General features: G+C 46.3%; 1 protein-coding gene across 1 annotated transcript in view; it reads right to left on the reverse strand.

Annotated features, from left to right (window-relative positions):
• LOC109416152 (TWiK family of potassium channels protein 7) overlaps positions 1 to 21,449 on the reverse strand; it is a 345,001-nt gene that overhangs the window by 267,080 nt on the left and 56,472 nt on the right. Inside the window, exon 2 of the mRNA XM_029863343.2 lies at positions 17,387 to 18,162. The gene's annotated coding sequence lies outside the window, so the exon portion shown is untranslated. The remainder of the gene's footprint in view (positions 1 to 17,386; positions 18,163 to 21,449) is intronic.

Genomic DNA, 21,449 nt, shown 5'->3' on the forward strand with positions numbered 1-21,449 from the left:
GAATAGGACTACTAACCCCAATTCAACAATTCAAGGTGTCAAGCGACCCGTGCCGAGGAATGAGTGATCGAGGGGGTGAAAAAGATGCTCGATCTTTAACGGAGCCTGTGGGGTACCTGGGCACCCCCCACAGTAAGCTGTCCCTTACCGCGTTAATGCAGAGCTCGGGCGTGGTGGACATTCTTTCTCGTGCAACTCGTGGGAATAAGTATGAGCAAAAATTCAAAAACTAATAACTTAGGTGGAAGTAGTGGTGCGATCAACCCCTTCGCAAGAAGCGGGTTGATGAGGTCTCCGACAAGGAGAAGCGAGGAGTCAGGTGCTGGAAGCTGCTTATGTAGCTCAAACGTGGGAGCTCCTGTCCACTCCACGGCAAGCCAGCCGGTGGAGGTCATGGACGGAGCGTGGCTGCTGAGGGCCATCAGCCAAGAAGTAGGAAAAGGACGGCCCGCATTAGAGGTTGCTGAGCACCAGCTTGGCAAAATCATCGACTTTGCGACAACTAAGTCGAATATAAGCAAGGACCTGAAAACGGCCTTGCTTAGACTTAGAGTGTCTGTCGATGAAGCCAAGCAGGAGCACGCGGTCGCGTTGCTGGCTGCTGCAGCGGCGGAACCCGCATAGGAGAATGTGTCGAAGTTTACACAAACGGAGGCCTTCTCCTTCGCAGGTAGTCCGAGGAGTGTGGAAGCGAATGCTCGTGACAAACGTGACAAGCATTCGCAGAAGCGGGCGAGGCAGCCGTCAGGTGAGGAGCTGTCTGGCGGCGCCCGCAAGGCCAGGCGTATAATAACCCCGAAAGCCGGTGGTAACGCCGGAAAGTTGGACCCCAGCCAGGGTTCCCGGAAAGCTGGGAAGGGTGGGCCTGAAAAGGCTGGCCCGTCCCGGAATGATGGGAACAAGGGGTTGCGACCAATGGTGGGCCCTCAGCAGCCACAGAGCAGGGCGATCCAAGGAGAGGACCCTCCTTGGACAAAGGTAGAGCGGAAGAGGAAGAAGAAGGTGAATCCGCAGGTAGAAGTGCAGGACGCCAAGCCAAGGCGTAGGAGGGCAGGTGCCAGGCGCGAGAAAGGCGACGCTATCGTCATCAAGACGGAACAGTCCAAGTACTCGGACGTCTTGAAGACGATGCGAAGCGACGCCAAGCTTGAGGGTCTTGGAGCCGACGTACGCAGTATTAGACGTACTCGTACGGGCGAGATGATCCTGGAGCTGAAGCGCCAGAAGGAGCACAAGGGCGCCGCCTACAAAAGACTGGCAGAAGAGGTCCTTGGTGAAGGTGTGCAGGTGAGGGCTCTGACACATGAGGCGACTCTGAAGGTCAAAGACATTGACGAGATCACCGAAGTGGAAGAGCTCGTCACGGCACTGCGGCAACAGTGCGATGTGCAGGTGGCCGCCGCAGCCGTTAAGCTACGGAGAGGGCCAGCAGGGACACAGATAGCTTTGGTTCAGCTATCTGTGGCGGATGTTAAAAAGTCCGTTAAAGTAGGGAGTATTAAGGTGGGCTGGTATGTATGTATGTGAGCTTATAGCTCACTGGGGGTAATGTCAATGTATGTATGTTGAATATTTGCGTAAATAAATGTATAATGTATAAATGTATGTCACCTGACATTCCACGTGCCACCAGAGGTTTGCTTCAGGTGTCTGGAACCAGGACACAAGTCGTGGGACTGCAAAGGCCCCGACAGGCGCAAACTGTGTAGGCGATGCGGCGCTGAAGGTCATAAGGCCCAAAGCTGCACGAGTCCGCCCATCTGCATGATCTGTACCGGGAAAACCTCGAAAAACAGACATCCGATGGGTGGTCCAGGATGCCCGGCCTTTAAGAAAGCCGCAGTGAACAACAAATCACAGTGCAGGTAACGCAGCTGAACCTGAACCACTGTGATGCGGCCCAGCAACTGCTTTGTCAGGCGGTTTCTGAGTGGGAGACGGATATCGCCATCATTTCGGACCCATACCGAGTACCCGCCGGCAACGGCAACTGGGCCTCGGATGGGACCAGGAAAATGGCGGCGATATGGACGACGGTTAAATACCCCGTGCAGGAGTTGGTGTCTACTACCTACGAGGGCTTCGTGGTCGCCAAAGTAAACGGGGTCTTCTTCTGTAGCTGTTATGCGCCTCCGCGGTGGCCGATCGAGCGGTTCACGCAAATGCTGGACCGCTTAACGACCGTGCTAACAGGGCGAAGGCCGGTGGTAATAGCGGGTGACTTTAATGCCTGGGCTGTGGAATGGGGAAGCCGTTTCACGAACCAGCGGGGTCAGATCCTGCTAGAAACACTGGCCATCCTAGATGTCGACTTGGCTAACGTCGGTACCAAGAGTACCTATAGTCGAAATGGAGCGGAGTCAATTATTGACGTGACCTTTTGTAGTCCTGGCCTAACAAGTAGTCCGAACTGGAGAGTAGATGATGGCTACACTCACAGCGACCACCTGGCGGTTCGCTACAGTATCGACTACAACAACAGCAGACAGCGGATAGAAGATGAGGCGGCTAGGCCAAGGCCAAGCCCTCGTAGGTGGAAGACATCATACTTCGACGAAGAGGTATTTAGGGAAGCACTCCGCCGTGAGCGAAACTTAATCGGTTTAGACGGCGACGAGCTGGTAGCGGTGCTCTCACGTGCGTGTGATGCGACCATGCCTAGGCGAGTCCACCCTAGAAATGGGAGGCCACCGGCTTACTGGTGGACCGACGCGATTGCGGACCTGCGCCGCGCCTGCCTACGGGCTAGGCGGTGGATGCAGCGAGCACGATCAGAGGAAGAGCGAAACGAACGGCGGGTGGTGTTCGCCGCTGCAAAAGCCGCGCTCAAGACCGAGATAAGAGCAAGCAAAAAGGCCTGCTTTGAGGGTCTCTGTCAGAGTGCCAATACGAACCCGTGGGGTGACGCCTACAGGATCGTTATGGCCAAGACGAGAGGTGTGATGGCCCGGATAAAAAATTACCATTCATTACATGGTAAATATTATTAACATATGACTGGTTTTATTGTTCACAATAAAACACATAGTAGATATATTGTTACTTTTTACAATAGAATTCAATCCCATATAGTTCGTACAATAAGTGAACATTAGCTTTATTAGTGACTAATTGATTCGACTGTTTTTCAATAGTTCTATAATAATTGAAAGTTACTATCAGTAAAAATTAATTTAAGTTGTTTTTACATAGTTGCAAAAGTGCCTGCAAAGTTCTCATGGAAAATAGTTTATTTTTCAATTACACTTAAAAACAATTCGTAACAAATAAATAACAATAAATATTATTGTTGCTTGGATCATGTTTGCATAATCAAATACAAAATCACTTGACATATTTTTTTTATAGTTTTCGTTTTAAATTTGAGTTTAGTAGATGTTTCGGTTATCGAATGTTATTCGCTAAAACTTCAACGACTGACAGACGTCAAGCCGTATTGGCAGAGGAAGCTCTCAATGAATAACTGAGGAAGTACTTATAGAAAACTAGCTGAAAAGCAGGTTTTAGCCAAGAGAGGACGTTACGACAAGAAAAAGATGAACAATGATTTTTCTAATGTTTTCCAATAAATTAAAGGAATCTAGTAAATAGTAAACTACCATTGATAACAATACAAATACAATTTGTTTAATGGGGTCAATTGAACCGATGTTAAAATAAACATGCAATAAAATTTGTTGTTATGTAAACAGATTTCGCCTTTGAAAAACCAAAGAATTCATATTTCTCGGTAACATTTTTCTTCAGCATTTACAGATACTAATGGCCACATGAATTGTGAACGATTTATGGTATGGATCATACGACCTGAGGTCTGACTTGTGATATTTGGCAGTTATTTGAAAAGATTGAAGATAGATCTTATCAACAGCTGCCAAGCAATACATACCAGACAGACATCAGAGTGTTTGATTCTTATCATAAAATGTGCATATCATTCTGGCGGACGTTAGTGCTCGTAAATGCTGGATATAAATGTTAGCGGGAAATATAAATTCTATGGATTTTCAAAAGCGAAAACTGCTTACAAATAACAACATATATTATTGTATTTTTATTGTAACAACGATTCATTTGACGCCATTCAATTAATTGTATTTGTATTGTAAGAACAATGAAAAAACATTAAGATATATTGTTACCTTTTGAAAATTGCCCTAAAAATGTCTCATAAAAACACAATACATTTTATTGTTTTTCGCGAAAAAGTGTATGAAAATTTTCTCAAAATTTTATGGTTAAGATACATAACGACCACCATTTTTTATTGTAAAAGTGCCATTTACCATTCGCCGAATGGTATAGAACAATAGGGGTGATGGTGAGTGTGTTGTGTAAATTACAATATGTTTAATGGTGAATATTTTTCGAAAAAATGGTGTTGTAACAATAAAATGTATCGTATTTTTATGATACTTTTTATCAGGGGGCTCCTACAGAGCAATCTCCAGAGATGTTGGAGGGGATCATTGGAGGACTTTTTCCGCGTCATGATCCTAGTCCTTGGCCTCCTTTCATAGGACAGCCGGGGACTGGGGCTGGCGATGAGGAAAGGGTCACCGATGTGGAACTTGCGGGGATAGCTAAGTCCCTTAGCGTAGGTAAGGCCCCAGGTCCGGACGGAGTTCCGAACCTGGCCTTAAAAGTAGCTATTGCAGAAGCTCCCGAGATGTTCAGGTCTGCTATGCAGAAATGCCTGGACGAGGGAGTTTTCCCAGAAGCTTGGAAGAGGCAGAGCCTGGTACTATTGCCAAAGGCGGGGAAACCACCCGGAGACCCGTCGGCATATAGACCAATATGCTTGATTGACACGGCGGGGAAGGTGCTCGAAAAGATCATCCTCAATAGAATGTTGAGGTTCACTGAGGGTGTAAATGGTCTCTCGAGCAACCAGTATGGCTTCCGGAAGGGGAGGTCCACCGTAGACGCTATCTTGTCGGTTACAAAAACCGCCAAGAAAGCACTCGAGCCTAAGAGGAGGGGAATTCGCTTCTGCGGGGTAGTGACTCTGGATGTAAGGAATGCATTTAATAGCGCCAGTTGGGCTGCTATTGCCGATGCGCTCTTGTGTCTGGGGATACCGGAGTACTTGTACAAGATTCTCGGAAGCTACTTCCAGAATCGCGTACTAGTTTACGACACGGAGGTGGGTCGGAAGTGCTTTCACATAACCTCAGGAGTCCCGCAAGGTTCCATCCTGGGTCCGGTGTTATGGAATGTCATGTACGACGAGGTGTTGAGGTTAGAGTACTCAGTGGGAGTGGTGATAGTCGGATTTGCCGACGGTATTACGCTCGAAGTCTACGGTGAAACGATCGAGGAGGTGAAGTTGACTACCGACCACTCGATCAAGGTTGTGGAGGCGTGGATGCGTCCAGAAAACTGGAGCTGGCTCACCACAAGACAGAGGTGACGGTTGTTAACAACATGCAGTCGGCGCAGCAGACGGAGATCAGTGTAGGAGAGTGCACTATCCTGTCGAAGCGCTCTGTTAAGCACTTGGGCGTGATGATCGACGATAAGCTTACCTTCGGTAGCCACGTCGATTATGCCTGTAAAAGAGCCTCCACAGCTATTGCGGCACTGTCCCGGATGATGTCCAATAGCTCAGCGGTGTACGCCAGTGAGCGCAAGCTTCTGGCTAGTGTTGCTACGTCCATACTTAGGTATGGCGGCCCGGCGTGGGGTACCGCGCTAAGTACTGAATGCTACCGACGGAAGCTGGAAAGTACTTACAGGCTCATGTGTCTGAGGGTTGCAAGCGCGTACCGTACCGTGTCACACGACGCTCTCTGTGTCATTACTGGTATGGTGCCTATCAGCATTCTTATCAGTGAGGACATGGAGTGCTTCGAAATGCGCGGCACAAGAGGCATACGCAAGACTGTCAGGATGGCCTCTATGGTCAAGTGGCAGCGCGCGTGGGACAGTTCCACCAAAGGAAGGTGGACCCATAGGTTGATACCGAGGGTAGATAGTTGGAATAATAGGCGCCATGGGGAAGTTACATTCCACCTGACACAGGTCCTTACAGGTCATGGTTGCTTCCGACAGTATCTACACCGTTTCGGGCATGCGGATTCTCCCGAATGCCCAGTGTGCAATGGTTTAGAGGAAACGGCGGAACACGTTTTGTTCGTGTGCCCGCGTTTTCGCACAATGCGTGACCGCATGCTTGCCACATGCGGGGAGGACACAACTCCGGACAACTTGGTCCAGATAATGTGTAGGGATGAGATTAGCTGGAATGCCGTTTCAACGGCTATCACCCATATCGTCTGGGAGCTACAGAGGAGGTGGCGCGTGGACTCGGAGAATGGCTAGTCCAGATGCAGTACAAGAGGTGGTCCAGGGGTTCGAAGTCGGCTTCGTAGGTCATACCGGTGCCCTGCGGTCGAGATCGACCCTTACAGCGATTAAGTGGCCGCGGAGAGGAAGTCCCGGTAGCGGTGCTGTCGTGGCGTCGGTCTACTGGGTTGGATCCGAGCCCGCGGTTGGAAAGGGGTCCCCGGCAAGGGTCGGGGTAGGTGAGATCCTGCTGTTTGCAACCTACGGGTGCATCTGATAGGGCCTGAAGGGTAGTGATACCCTTCCTTACGGGCAGGTCAGATCGGTTTGCACGTGGGCATCAGTTCTTGATGTTCGCTCAGCAGTAGGGCGCGGGCGGGGTTGACCCTGTCCGCCTTCCGAGGACAAAGGGAGTGGCGAGGACCACTCGGGAAACTGGCTAAGCGCCAGCACGCTACCGTGATGGACTCTCCAGAGCGAGTCATCGATGTTCGTTGCTGCTAGGCTACGGCAGCTAACCTTGAGGGTGCGATATGCACTAGCCCCTCTCTGAAGCAATACCTTCTTGGTGGTTCCGGAGAGACGTAGGGTTTGGCGACCATAGGAATGTGTTTTAGTGGGTCGAGGAGAGAGTAGTCCTGGCTTCTACCGGCATTGTAGAAGACGGCCTCAACCCCACACTACCCTAACCTTCCTGTTAGGGTGTCTGATGAGCAGATTTATCCCCCTATGGTTTAAAAGGAAAAAAAAAATAAAAAAAACACAACTTAAATTAGACCGACCTTAACTCATGGATTGCCGACATTGTTATCAATTCAATCGGCCCTGAGAACCATCTCCGAAAGAGCACTTCCACAGTTATTAATTGAAGGGCTTTCTTTGTCTGTTATTGCATGAATTTGTATTATGCCTTTCAAGAAAAATCAGAATATGGCGATTATCTGCCTCTGGCTTCTGATATTAGCGCGACAGTCACTAATCATAACAGCGTCACCAGATTTAAAAGTATATAATTCCACTATATGGAGTTTGACAGCAAGAACACTCATTCCACTGAGCTACTCTTGCCGTTCGTCACAAACACATTCAAAAACATCTGTCACTTCGCGAAACCCACGTGCTTTTGTTTTTGGCGGGATCAGTTTTTCTTTTGTTTTGCCTTGCGACTGTCATGCGGCGATATGCCTTGCGAGCGTACGACCGCCGCAGGACTCTAATAAAAGATAAGCGCGACAATACATTGTGTGACAAGTACAATGATACACTATGCCCAGGGTGTCGAAAAAAGTTTCCCGCCGTCTCCGGATTGGCGATCCATAGCCTTAACCACTAGGATAACTGGAGACCCCTTCGTCTAAACCGTCAATCAGAGTGGAAGTGTCGCGATTGTGCATAATGTCCGTGTCCTTGACCTTGTGAGTTAGATTCATAAAATGTGGTGATCGTTTCTTACTTTGTTCTAGTTCATAACTAGTTCAAAGTCATAGGTTGTGCGTAGTAAGTTTGTGAGTTTTCTCAACAAGGTAACAGGTATGTGCTCAATGTGCCCATCCCGTCTTAAATTTATGTGGAATGTGTTGATCGACGGTTAAACAGCGAACGACCTTGTGGACTAGGGCAGCAGTACTCTGTTCACCACCTTCTTGATGGAAGACCCGACCCACGTCTTCTAGTCTGAAGGAAACGTTTCGTCACGTTTCAGGAGACAACACGGCGTCTACGTGCCGTCCCAAGGAGGCCAGAGTTATTCCCAACACAGATCGAAAAGATAGTATAAATTTCTGTGACATATAATGCACATGATTGGAGCGTGGGATTTCACAGAAGTTTACATGACATATCATGTATATCTCATGAAAACTGAAAACTTCCATTATATGTCATGTAATTCAAAATGACTCAGAGTTTTTACGTGACATATAACATAAATTTACATGATATATAATGGAAGCCATCATAACTGGAAGTTCACATGACTAAAATGGACTTTACATGACGTGTAAACTTCATTATTTTTATCTGTGAAGGCAGCAGTAGACCACCCTCCACCTGGATCCGCGATCACATGTTCCAAACTCGCGATTTCCCACCGCGGTTCAACCGCGCTAGGATCAAGAGCGCAGACCGACGATCAGTGAACGATCGCCGATACCCACCGTACCAGCTGCACACCAAAAACTATCGGTGAGTCCGTTTTTTTTTTTTTTGTGAAGGGCGTCCGGTGAGGGCGCCGCGGAGTGATTTTTTTGCTGACCGAAGATCAAGTAGTTTTATCAGAGTTGCCTATCCAGCCTTTGGACGCGTCCGTGAATTGTGAGGTTGGGTGCGTAATGAAGCCAAACGTGCGCACGTAGTTAGTGGACGATCCGCCCAATCCTCCTTTCTATTAGCCACCCCAAACCCACGGTGTACAACATTTAGAAGGTGATATCTTCCGGAAAACTGACAGTTTTTTGATGACGTAATTCAAATCGTTCAGAGGCAATCTAGTACTCCACATCAATTTGATCATGTGAAGAACGATTAGAATGACGTCACATGTGTACATCCAAAATGTATGTTTGCATAGGCTACTAGCCTGCCTTGTGATATTTATGCCGTGCCCAAACCATTCCTCATCACCGCTTGCCTCGTCGTGGGAAACCTGATCATGATGATTATGACAGTTCGTGGATAAAGTGTTCCTGACGCCTCAGCTAATTTGACAGTTGAGCTCGCCGCTCATAATTACAGGCCATTCGGTAATCTATTTATTTGTTGAACAGATTACCGATATTTAGTTCGACTGTTGAGACTTCGATAAGCAATTTACAGACTTCCGTCACTTTTACTAAGCGTGAGTTGTGCATTAAAGCTTTATCAGTAACATAGACTACATTCCACAAACGCTTGTTTAAATTAGGCATGATTCACTATGTCGATATTGTACCCAAACTACATAGTGTCCTGGAGGTCATTTATATTCAATGGAATGTCCAACAAGCACATTATCGAGTTGCTCGTAATATTTCGAGATCTAATGAACATCTACATGAAGGAATTTCTTGGGTAGAGTGAACAGAAATGATGGTAGATCCTGTAGATCTTAAAATGTGTAGTACCAAGAAGTTTCTACAGGGTGCGGCAGGAAAAGAAAGACGAAATGTTCAAAGCGCTGTTACAGGCTAAATATGGGGTATGTATGACTATTTTTTTTCATGACAATGAATCAGTCAATGCCTTTTTTTTTATTCTTAATCACTTAACCTAATTTTTACAGCTCTATAGTCCACTGGGGCACTACGTGAGCAATTTAAATTGACAGCTGCACTTACATTTTGTACAGCGCCTACTTTATCGAACTGGTTGCCTTTCTGCTGCTTTCACCTTTTCTACTTTATACCTAGTAGAATGATGAGCACAAGGATGATGATGGATGGCCGTTGTTCCTTTCCAGTCCGATTGGGGGTCCAATATGAGTAGCCAATTCGCCAATGTCCAGGTATCCGGGTTCGTTTTGAGCCATGGGGCTCAGAAGAGGGTCAGTGTCAGTTGCTCTCGGGGGAAAAGCAACTGACGAAAAATTGCAAGTGCCGGGGCTGGGAATCAAACCCATGACCATCCGCGTATGAAGCGAACGTGTGACCAACTACGCCACGGGCCCCGGCTGTGTCAATGCCTTTATCCTAGCAATATAAAATAAAAAGAAATATAGGAATTATAGAAATATAGAAATTTGATTTTAAACTTGTGATTATGGAAGCCGGAAAAGTGAGTATCCTTAAACTGCGCGCCTGATTGTCATACGACAAAATGACTACTACTAAAATTGGTAACCATAATTCCATGAAAGCCATATCAATTCAGAGCCATGTAGTTTCATATACTAGTTGAAATAAGTACATAGATTAGATGACAAAATTAAATTATTTATTAACACTGCTTATACCAACAGGGTTTTTGTAACGTAAAGTACCGACAGGCAAAAAAACGTGGAACTAATTTTTTTGCACATCCATATCTCAGCAGTTAGTGAACCAAATTTCAATCTTTTTGCGTTAACGGAATCCCACACTATCCTAGAGAGGTGTAGTGAAAGCCGATTGGAATTTCATGCAGCTTCCGGTGAGAACCAGGCGAAAACATTAGTTCCACATTTTTAACTTCTTCCGGTTCCGTTTTGTTCCCGGATTGGTTGTGAGTACCAAGTCTTTGTAGCGAGTTCTTTCGGAACCTCGACAAGATAGCAACATTCTGTCTTCGGCAAAGTTGTTCAGAACAACAACCACTTCCTGGTGATGGATTTTATAGTTCCGAATTTCACCACCATGTGGCGCTAGTGTACATAGTGACTTCCGGTGCGACTTATATAGCACGAGATTGAAGCCAGATAGGAAGATGCGATCTTCGGCAAAGTTGTTCAGGGCTACGAGTACTTCCAGCTCATGAAGCGCATAGTTCGGAATTTGACCACCACGTGGCGCTAGTGTACGTGGCTACTTCCGGTATGGCTTTGGAGGGATATAGCACGAGATTGGAGCCAGATAGAAAGATGGGATCTTCGGCAAAGTTGTTCAGGACTACGAGTACTTCCAAGTCATGAAGAGCATAGTTCAGAATTTCACCACAACGTGGCGCTAGTGCACATAGTGACTTCCGGTACGACTTTGGTGGGATATAGCACGAGACTGGAGCCAGATAGGGAGGTGCGATCTTCGGCAAAGTTGTTCAGGGCTACGAATACTTCCAGGTCATGAAGAGCACAGTTCGGAATTTGACCACCACGTGGCGCTAGTGTACGTGGCTACTTCCGGTATGACTTTGAAGGGATATAGCACGAGGTTGAAGCCAGATAGGAAGATGCGATCTTCGGCAAAGTTGTTCAGGACTACGAGTACTTCCAGGTCATGAAGAGCATAGTTTAAAATTTCACCACCACGTGGCGCTAGTGTACATAGTGACTTCCGGTACGACTTTGGTAGGATATATCACGAGATTGAAGCCAGATAGTGAGGTGCGATCTTCGGCAAAGTTGTTCAGGACAACGAGTACGTCCAGGTCATGAACAGCATAGTTCAAAATTTCACCACCACGTGGCGCTAGTGTACATAATGAATTCCGGTACGACTTTGGTGGGATATAGCACGAGACTGAAGCCAGATAGGGAGGTGCGATCTTCGGCAAAGTTGTTCAGGACTATGAGTGCTTCCAGGTCATGAAGAGCATATTTCAGAATTTCGCCACTACGTGGCGCTAGTGTACGTGGCTATTTCCGGTATGACTTTGGAAGGATATAGCACGAGGGTGAAGCCAGATAGGAAGATGCGATCTTCGGCAAAGTTGTTCAGGACGACGAGTACTTCCAGGTAATGAAGAGCATAGTTCAAAATTTCACCACCACGTGGCGCTAGTGTACATAGTGACTTCCGGCACGACTTTGGTGGGATATAGCACGAGACTGAAGCCAGATAGGGAGGTGCGATCTTCGGCAAAGTTGTTCAGGACTATGAGTGCTTCCAGGTCAGCAAGAGCATATTTCGGAATTTCACCACCACGTGGCGCTAGTGTACGTGGCTACTTCCGGTATGACTTTGGAGGGATATAGCACGAGGTTGAAGCCAGATAGGAAGATGCGATCTTCTGCAAAGTTGTTCAGGACGACGAGTACTTCCAGGTCATGAAGAGCATAGTTCAAAATTTCACCATTACGTGGCGCTAGTGTACGTAGTGACTTCCGGTACGACTTTGGTGGGATATAGCACGAGATTAAAGCCAGATAGGGAGGTGCGATCTTCGGCAAAGTTGTTCAGGACTACGAGTATTATTAGGTGATAAAAAACATATTTCGGAATTTCACCCCCATGTGGCGCTAGTGTACATAGTGACTTCCGGTACGACTTTAGTAAGATAAATCACAAGATTAAAGCCAGATAGGAAAGTACGATGTTCGACAAAAATGTTCAGGATTACGATTACTTCCAGGTCATGAAGAGCATAGATCAAAATTTCACCACCACGTAGCGCTAGTGTACATAGCTACTTCCGGTACGACTTTGGTGGGATATAGCAAGAGATTGAAGCCAGATAGAAAGATGTGGTCTTCGGCAAAGTTGTTCAGGACTGCGAGTATTTCCAGGTCATGAAGAGCATAGTTCAGAATTTTACTACCACGTGGCGCTAGTGTACATAGTGACTTCCGGTACGACTTTGGAGGGATATATCACGAGATTTAAGCCAGATAGGAAGGTACCATCTTCGACAAAGTTGTTCAGGACTACGAGTACTTCCAGGTCATGAAGAGCACAGTTTCGAATTTCACCACCACGTGCCACTAGTGTACATAGTTACTTCCGGTACGACTTTGGTGGGATATAGCACGAAATTGAAGCCAGATAAGAAGGAACGATCTTCGACATAGTTGTTCAGGACTGCGAGTACTTCCAGGTCATGAAGAGCATAGTTCGGAATTTCACCACCACGTGGCGCTAGTGCTAGTGCAATATATCACAAGATTGAAGCTAGATAGGAAGGTACGATCTTCGACAAAAATGTTCAGGATTACTATTACTTCCAGGTCATGAAGAGCGTAGTTCAATATTTCACCAGCACGTGGCGCTAGTGTACTTAGCTACTTCCGGTACGACCTTGGTGGGATATAGCACGAGATTGAAGGCAGATAGGAAGATGCGATCTTCGGCAAAGTTGTTCAGGACTACGAGTACTTCCAGCTCATGAAGCGCATAGTTCAGAATTTCACTACCACGCGGCGCTAGTGTACATAGTTACTTCCGGTACGACTTTGGTGAGATGTATCACGTGATATAAGCCAGATAGCAAGGTACCATCTTCGACAAAGTTGTTCAGGACTACAGGTACTTCCAGGTCATGAAGAGCATAGTTCCGAATTTCATCACCCCGTGTCACTTGTGTACATAGCTAGTTCCGGTATGAATTTGGTGGGATATAGCACGAGATTGAAGCCAGATAGAAAGATGCGATCTTTGGTAAAGTTGTTCAGAACTACGAGTACTTCCAGGTCATGAAGAGCATGGTTCAGAATTTCACAACAACGTGGCGCTAGTGTACATAGTGACTTCCGGTAGGTTTTTGGTGGGATATAGCACGAGATTTAAGCCAGACAGAAAGGTGCGATGTTCGGCAAAGTTGTTCAGAACTGTGAGTACTTCCAGGTAATGAAGAGCATAGTTCCGACTAACACCACCACGTGGCGCTATATTATTACAGTCGAACCTCCATGAGTCGATGTTCCTTGACTCGATATCGACTCATGGAGGTATTTTTTTCCATACTGAAAAAAAAAATTCTGGTTTGCTATGATGGTCCCCCCAAAAAGCTTTCCAAAAGATTTTTGTTCCACTACTCGATATTTCCTTGAGTCGATGGTCCCTTCAATATCGACTCATGGAGGTTTTACTGTAGAATGAAGTCAGATAGGAAGGTGTGATCTACGGAAATGTTGTTCATGACTACGAGTACTTCCAGTTCATGAAGAACATAGTTCCGAATTCCACCACCACGTGATGCTAGTGTACATAGTGACTTCCGATACGTTTTCAGTTCCGATACGTTTTCAGTGAGATGTATCGCAAGATTGAAGCCAGATAGAAAGGTACGAGTCTAGCTCCCACGTTCAAGGATCAAGGAGCAATGATCATTTCAGGACCACTTGGAGAATATTCCCTAAGAATATGTACAGAAATACTTTCCGCGAATGCCCAAGTCGTTTCTCTAAGAGATTCAGTTCTAGTAGCATTAAGGCTTTAGTATAACTATCGCAAAAGCTTTGATCTCATGGCAGACTTTGTAAACTTCAGAAAGATGTTCTCATAATGATGATTCACACAAGTTTTAGCAAAGATATTCAAATAAATTTCTGGCTCCAACTTCATATTTATTATCCTGAATAATTTATCAAAACCATGACCATCCGCAAATAAAAAAGGACATGCGATCAACAGCGCCACGGGCTCGGGCAATCTGGAGAGAAATTTCCGAATAAATCACTGCATCAATTTCTGAAGGAATCTTTCGAGGAGTTCGCGAACGAACTCAATCATAATGAATCTCTGAAAGATCTTCTAAAATATATCAGAAAAGAATCGCTGAAAGAAGCTCCGGAGTGATTTGAAATGAAATCGCTGAAGTTTTCAAGCTCCGGAGGAATTTCTGAAGAAATCCTTGGGGAAAGAAAGCGTTAGAAGATGGGTTCATGAAGGAAAATACAAACGGGCATCTAGAGAAACTCCAGAATCCCTGTTAAAAATTCCCTGTAGAAAAGATAAAAGTATGCTTGGGTGAATTTTTGAAGATATTTTTGGAAAATCCCCTGAATCCCTGGAAAGATTTGCAAAACAATACCCAAGGATCCCAAATGGAATCACCCAGATGATTTCTCGGAAGAAACCTTGGAAATAGTTCAGAAAGGACCGCTAAAGAAATTTCCAAAATATCACTAGAGGAATCCCGATAGAATTCCTGGAAGAATTTGGCCAAGAAATCGCAGGAGAATGGATATTCGAAGGAATCTTGGGAGGCATTTCCGAAGCAATCTCTAAAAAATCCCAAAGAATTCATGGTGAAATTTCGAAGAATTTTTCGAATAGCTGTAAAAATCTTTGTATGAATTATTCAACTATTTCTTGAAGAATTCCTGGAAGAATATTTCAAAAAATTCCAGAACTGTATACTATCAAAACGTGGTGGTGAAATTCCAAACCCGGTAGTGCTCGTAGTCCTGAACAATTTTGCCTTCCCATCAGACTTGAAGATCGTGCAATACCTCATCAAATTCGTACCGGAGATTGGTATGTACACTAGCGCCACGTGGTGGTGACGTTCGGAACTGGAAGTACTTGTAGCCCTGAACAACTTTGCCGAAGATCGCATCTTCCTATCTGGCTTCAATCTCGTGCTATATCCCACCAAAGTCGTACCGGAAGTGACTATGTACACTAGCGCCACGTACTGTTGAAATTTTAAACTTTGCTCTTGATGACTTGGAAGTACTCGCAGTACTGAACAACTTTGCCGAAGATCGCATCTTCCTATCTGGCTTTTATCTCGTGCTATATCAAACCAAAGTCGTACCGGAAGTCACTATGTACACTAGCGCCGCGTGGTGGTGAAATTTTAAACTATGCTCTTCATGACCTGCAAGTACTCGTAGTACTGAACAACTTTGCCGAAGATCGCATCTTTTTATCTGGGCCCAATATCGTGCTATATCCCTCCAAAGTCATACCGGAAGTAGCCACGTACACTAGCGCCTCGTGGTGGTGAAATTCCGAACTATGCGCTTCATGAGCTGGAAGTACTCGTAGCCCTGAACAACTTTGCCGAAGATCGCATCTTCCTATCTGGCTTCAATCTCGTGCTATATCCCACCAAAGTCGTACCGGAAGTCACTGTGTAAACTAGCGCCACGTGGTGGTGAAATTCCGAACTATGCGCTTCATGAGCTGGAAGTACTCGTAGCCCTGAACGACTTTGCCGAAGATCGCATCTTCCTATCTGGCTTCAATCTCGTGCTATATCAAACCAAAGTCGTACCGGAAGTCACTATGTACACTAGCGCCGCGTGGTGGTGAAATTTTAAACTATGCTCTTCATGACCTGGAAGTACTCGTAGTACTGAACAACTTTGCCGAAGATCGCATCTTCCTATCTGGCTTCAATCTCGTGCTATATCCCTCCAAAGACATACCGGAAGTAGCTATGTACACTAGCGCCACGTGGTGGTGACATTCTGAACTATGCTCTTCATGACTTGGAAGTACGCGTAGTCCTGAACAACTTTGCCGAAGATCCCATCTTTCTATCTGGCTCCAATCTCGTGCTATATCCCTCCAAAGCCATACCGGAAGTAGCCACGTACACTAGCGCCTCGTGGTGGTGAAATTCCGAACTATGCGCTTCATGAGCTGGAAGTACTCGTAGCCCTGAACAACTTTGCCGAAGATCGCATCTTCCTATCTGGCTTCAATCTCGTGCTATATCCCACCAAAGTCGTACCGGAAGTCACTATGTACACTAGCGCCACATGGTGGTGAAATTCGGAACTATGAAATCCATCACCAGGAAGTGGTTGTTGTTCTGAACAACTTTGCCGAAGACAGAATGTTGCTATCTTGTCGAGGTTCAGAAAGAACTCGCTACAAAGACATGGTACTCACAACCAATCCGGGAACAAAACGGAACCGGAAGAAGTTAAAAATGTGGAACTAATGTTTTCGCCTGGTTCTCACCGGAAGCTGCATGAAATTCCAATCGGCTTTCACTACACCTCTCTAGGATAGTATAGGATTCCGTTAACACAAAAAGATTGAAATTTGGTTCACTAACTGCTGAGATATGGATGTGCAAAAAAACAGTTCCACGTTTTTTTGCCTGTCGGTACTTAGCGTGTTAAATAAAAAAAAAAAAAAGACAATCACAAAACTCATGCCCCACTCGAACATTTGCCCCACCTTACTCTATGAGGCAAAAATTCGCACGTTATTACTGTATCTACAAAAAAACTCAAAAAAATCTAGTACTACGTTTTGAAGGTAACATGATAGGAGCTGTTTTACGAAGAAAAACGATATTACTTTATTTTCGTTTAATAATTATTTGGATAGGCTGTTAGGTGCGAACTTTTACCCCGCAATACTCTATTGCTCCATCAAAAGGGGGAGGCTGCAAAGGGGAGGAGATCCCACAATTATTCCCATCCCAAATCCAGAGTAAAATGTTTGAAAACAAAAAAGATATTGCAATTATTTCAAATAATGATCGTCCCAGGTTTTTACGGGTTAAAGAAGTGGCACTCCTATACGCTTGAGAATCAATGGATACTAGCATGCTAAACATTTTTTGTAAAGAAATTCCAAAGAAATGACAAAACATCACATTTACGCCAATCCGAAACCATTTCGTAGCATCAAACTTTTCAAAAGAACGATAGCAAATCCATTTATCTGCAATCCAAAATCAAGCTAAATTCAATAGATTTCAAACGATACTGAATCATGTACACTTGCGTTGGCATCTCATTCTAAAATCTTGGCAAGTGACATGAAAACAAACATAAAACAACCGAAAATAAACTAGCACTTACCTGTGCGAAAAATACTGAGTCCTCGAAGAAGTGGAGCCCTCCGATGATGGTGGGAATCACGCGTATGGAAGCGGTAACAGTTTCAGCAAAAAAAATCAAATTGACAAAATTGAATTTACGACATTCTTAGCACGCCTGGCGCCGATTGCGTACACTGATATTGTTCACTGTTGCTGGTTTCTCCTCGTTTCCTCCTGTTGCAATATGATAAATTTATTTTCGCTTACGCCTATGAAATTTTGATCATGTCGCAAGAGGCGCTCCGGTCTTTTTGCAAGCGCGATGCCGCCTACCTCAGGCACTGATGAAAGATTTGCGATTTGCAATGTCGATGATGTAACACACGCACAGACGACGATTTAGGAGCAACAACAAACCATGCGGAAAATTTCTTTTTATCGCCCTGAAGTACCTACACAGGAACAATCACTCTTTGCCAGCAACGGCAAACACACCGCATTAGAACGTGCTCAAATTTCTTTCTCTTCCACTTGACAAACTTCCGATCCACGAGCTGTCACCGACTAGAGATGCTTCCTCCCGCTTCCGGAACCTTCCGAGCACATCAAAACATACCCCGAGTACGCGGCGGAAGCAGATTACAGAGAAATTCAAAATTATGTATAATCCTCCTATCACATCAATATCGACAGTTTTCTCTTCTCTTCTGCATCTCATGAATTATAATGACGACGCTTATCCTGCCTGGTAGATCTATCGCACCATCATCATTGACATAAAATTACATTACATTCCTCTAGTTCGTTTTCGCAAATCTGCAACGAGAAAGAAAAACGCAAGAGGAAAAATGAGTCACACAAAGGCTATATTAATTTTCAAAGTAAATTGAGTTTCGATAAGAATTGCTGCCTTCGCCGTCGCACAGTGGTGGCCATACAGCAGAAATTAGGCACTTCCATGGAATTATGGAGCATGGCTTCTGTAGATTGCTTTGCTTTTTTTTCTTGGAATCTGTTCAGTACATTAGCTTCTTCAGCTCTGAAACAGTATTTGAAGATTGAACTGCATCAAAATATATCAAACAAAAATGAACTATTGGTCTGTCTCAATTTTGGGCGCAATCCGAATTCGGGCTTACATTTGATCCAGCATGTCACACTTTTGGGATTTTCGACCGCAGGTTTTTGTGGAGTTCATAGTTCAAGGTGTTTTTAAGGACTTACTTGCTTTACTTACCTTGGACGGAATCCTCCACAACTTCGAAAGTATCCCCATCTATCGTTACACTACTGACCTTTGCTGCTTCACGATTCAGGCGGGTGCCCAGCTAACACAAAGTCTTATATGATGTTGAATAGGATGCTATGGTGGAGGCCATATGCGTACCTGTTTCCATTTAACCGCGTGTAAAGTGTGCGTGGCACGGTAAAGACTGGGTATGCTGCGCAATTCAGATCCCATTGTGATCAACTAGCTTCTGCCCAGCAACTCCTATCCCTACCTCCACGCGGTACCGGCCGGAAACTATGAGCAACCTTAGGGAAGATCGGGTAACCAACCCCGGTGGAACCTTTGGTCGTAGGCTGACAGGGAAGGGGGGGGTTTGCTTCGGCAAACCTGAGCGTCTGTTCTCCAGGAGGAGCGGCTCACAACAGCGTCTGATCCCCATGTTAGGGGTGGCTGATCTACGTCCGAGTGCCAGGGAAGGACTCTAAGCTCAACTGTGCACTATGGTCCTCCGGAAAGTAGGGGGTTGGTGTCAGGCCCTACGAGTCAGCCCTAAAAAAACATTGTAGCGGAAAATCAGCAACAGAATAATACGAACCGAGACCAACGGCAACGACCCCAGCGAACAAAAAGGACTTGCGATTGGAAACTCGGTACGTGGAACTGCCGATCTCTCAACTTCATTGGGAGCACCCGCATACTCGCCGATCTACTGAAGGACCGCGGGTTCGGCATCGTAGCGCTGCAGGAGGTGTGTTGGACAGGATCCATGGTGTGAACGTTTAGAGGTAATTATACCATCTACCAGAGCTGCGGCAACACACGCGAGCTGGGAACAGCTTTCATAGTGATGGGTGATATGCAGAGGCGCGTAATCGGTTGGTGGCCGATCGACGAAAGAATGTGCAGGTTGAGGATCAAAGGCCGATTATTCAACTTCAGCATAATAAACGTGCACAGCCCACACTCCGGAAGTACTGATGATGACAAGGACGCATTTTACGCGCAGCTCAAACGCGAGTACGATCGCTGCCCAAGCCACGACGTCAAGATCATCATAGGAGATTTGAACGCTCAGGTAGGCCAGGAGGAGGAATTCAGACCGACGATTGGTAAGTTCAGCGCCCACCAGCAGACGAACGAAAACGGCCTTCGACTCACTGATTTCGCCGCCTCCAAAAATATGGCCATACGTAGCACCTTTTTCCAACTCAGCCTCCATTATCGTTACACCTGAAGATCACCACAGCAAACGGAATCTCAAATCGACCACGTTCTGATTGACGGACGGCACTTCTCCGACATTATCGACGTCAGGACCTATCGTGGCGCCAACATCGACTCCGACCACTATCTGGTGATGGTTAAACTGCGCCCAAAACTCTCCGTCATCAGCAATGTACGGTACCGGCGACCGCCATGGTGCAACCTAGAGCGACTGAAGCAATCGGATGTCGCCTCAGCATACACGCAGAATCTCGAAGCCGCGTTGCCAGACGAGGGCGAGCTCGATGAGGCCCCTCTAGAGGACTGCTGGAGTACAGTGAAAGCAGCCATCAACGACGCAGCCGAGAGCACCATCGGGAACGTGGAACGGAATCGACGGAACGAATTGTTCGACGAAGAATGCAGAACGGTTTTGGAGGAGAAGAACGCAGCGAGGGCGGTAATGCTGCAGCAAGGGACTTGACAGAACGTGGAACGTTACGCACAGAAGCGGAAACAGCAGACCCGCCTCTTTCGGGAGAAAAAGCGCCGGCTGGAAGAAGCGGAGTGTGAAGAAATGGAACTGCTGTGCCGTTCCCAAGAAACACGGAAGTTCTATCAGAAGCTCAACGCATCCCGCAACGGCTTCGTGCCGCGAGCCGAAATATGCAGGGATAAAGACGGAGGCCTTTTGACGGACGGACGTGAGGTGATCGAAAGGTGGAAGCAGCACTTCGATCAGCACCTGAACGGCGTGGAGAACGTAGGCATGGGAGCCCACGGCAACGGAAGAAACGACGACGCCAGTGCATCGGAGGACGAAAATGAACCAACTCCCACGCTGAGGGAAGTTAAGGATGCCATTCACCAGCTCAAAACCAACAAAGCAGCTGGTAAGGATGCTATCGCAGCTGAACTCATCAAGATGGGCCCAGAAAAGTTGGCCACCTGTCTGCATCGGCTGATAGTCAGAATCTGGGAAACCGAACAGCTACCGGAGGAGTGGAAGGAAGGGGTAATCTGCCCCATTCACAAGAAAGGCGACCATTTGGAATGTGAGAACTTCAGGGCGATCACTATTTTGAATGCTGCCTACAAAGTGCTATCCCAGATCATCTTCCGTCGTCTGTCACCTAAAACGAATGAGTTCGTGGGAAGTTATCAGGCTGGCTTCATCGACGGCCGGTCGACAACGGACCAGATCTTTACCGTACGGCAAATCCTCCAGAAATGCCGTGAATACCAGGTCCCAACGCATCACCTGTTCATCGACTTCAAAGCGGCATACGACAGTATCGACCGCGCAGAGCTATGGAGAATCATGGACGAAAACGGCTTTCCTGGGAAGCTGACTAGACTGATTAAAGCAACGAAGGACGGTGTGCAAAACTGCGTAAGGGTTTCGGGTGAACTATCTAATTCATTCGAATCTCGCCGGGGACTGCGACAAGGTAACGGACTCTCATGCCTACTCTTCAACATCGCTCTGGAAGGTGTGATGCGACGAGCCAGGCTCAACAGCCGGGGAACGATTTTCACAAAATCCGGTCAATTTGTGTGCTTTGCGGACGACATGGACATTATCGCTAAAACATTTGGAACGGTGGTAGAGCTGAACACCCGCCTGAAACGGAAGCAGCAAAGGTCGGACTGGCGGTGAATGCCTCAA

This window comes from Aedes albopictus, chromosome 3 (assembly GCF_035046485.1).
Source record: "Aedes albopictus strain Foshan chromosome 3, AalbF5, whole genome shotgun sequence".
NCBI lineage: Eukaryota > Metazoa > Arthropoda > Insecta > Diptera > Culicidae > Aedes > Aedes albopictus.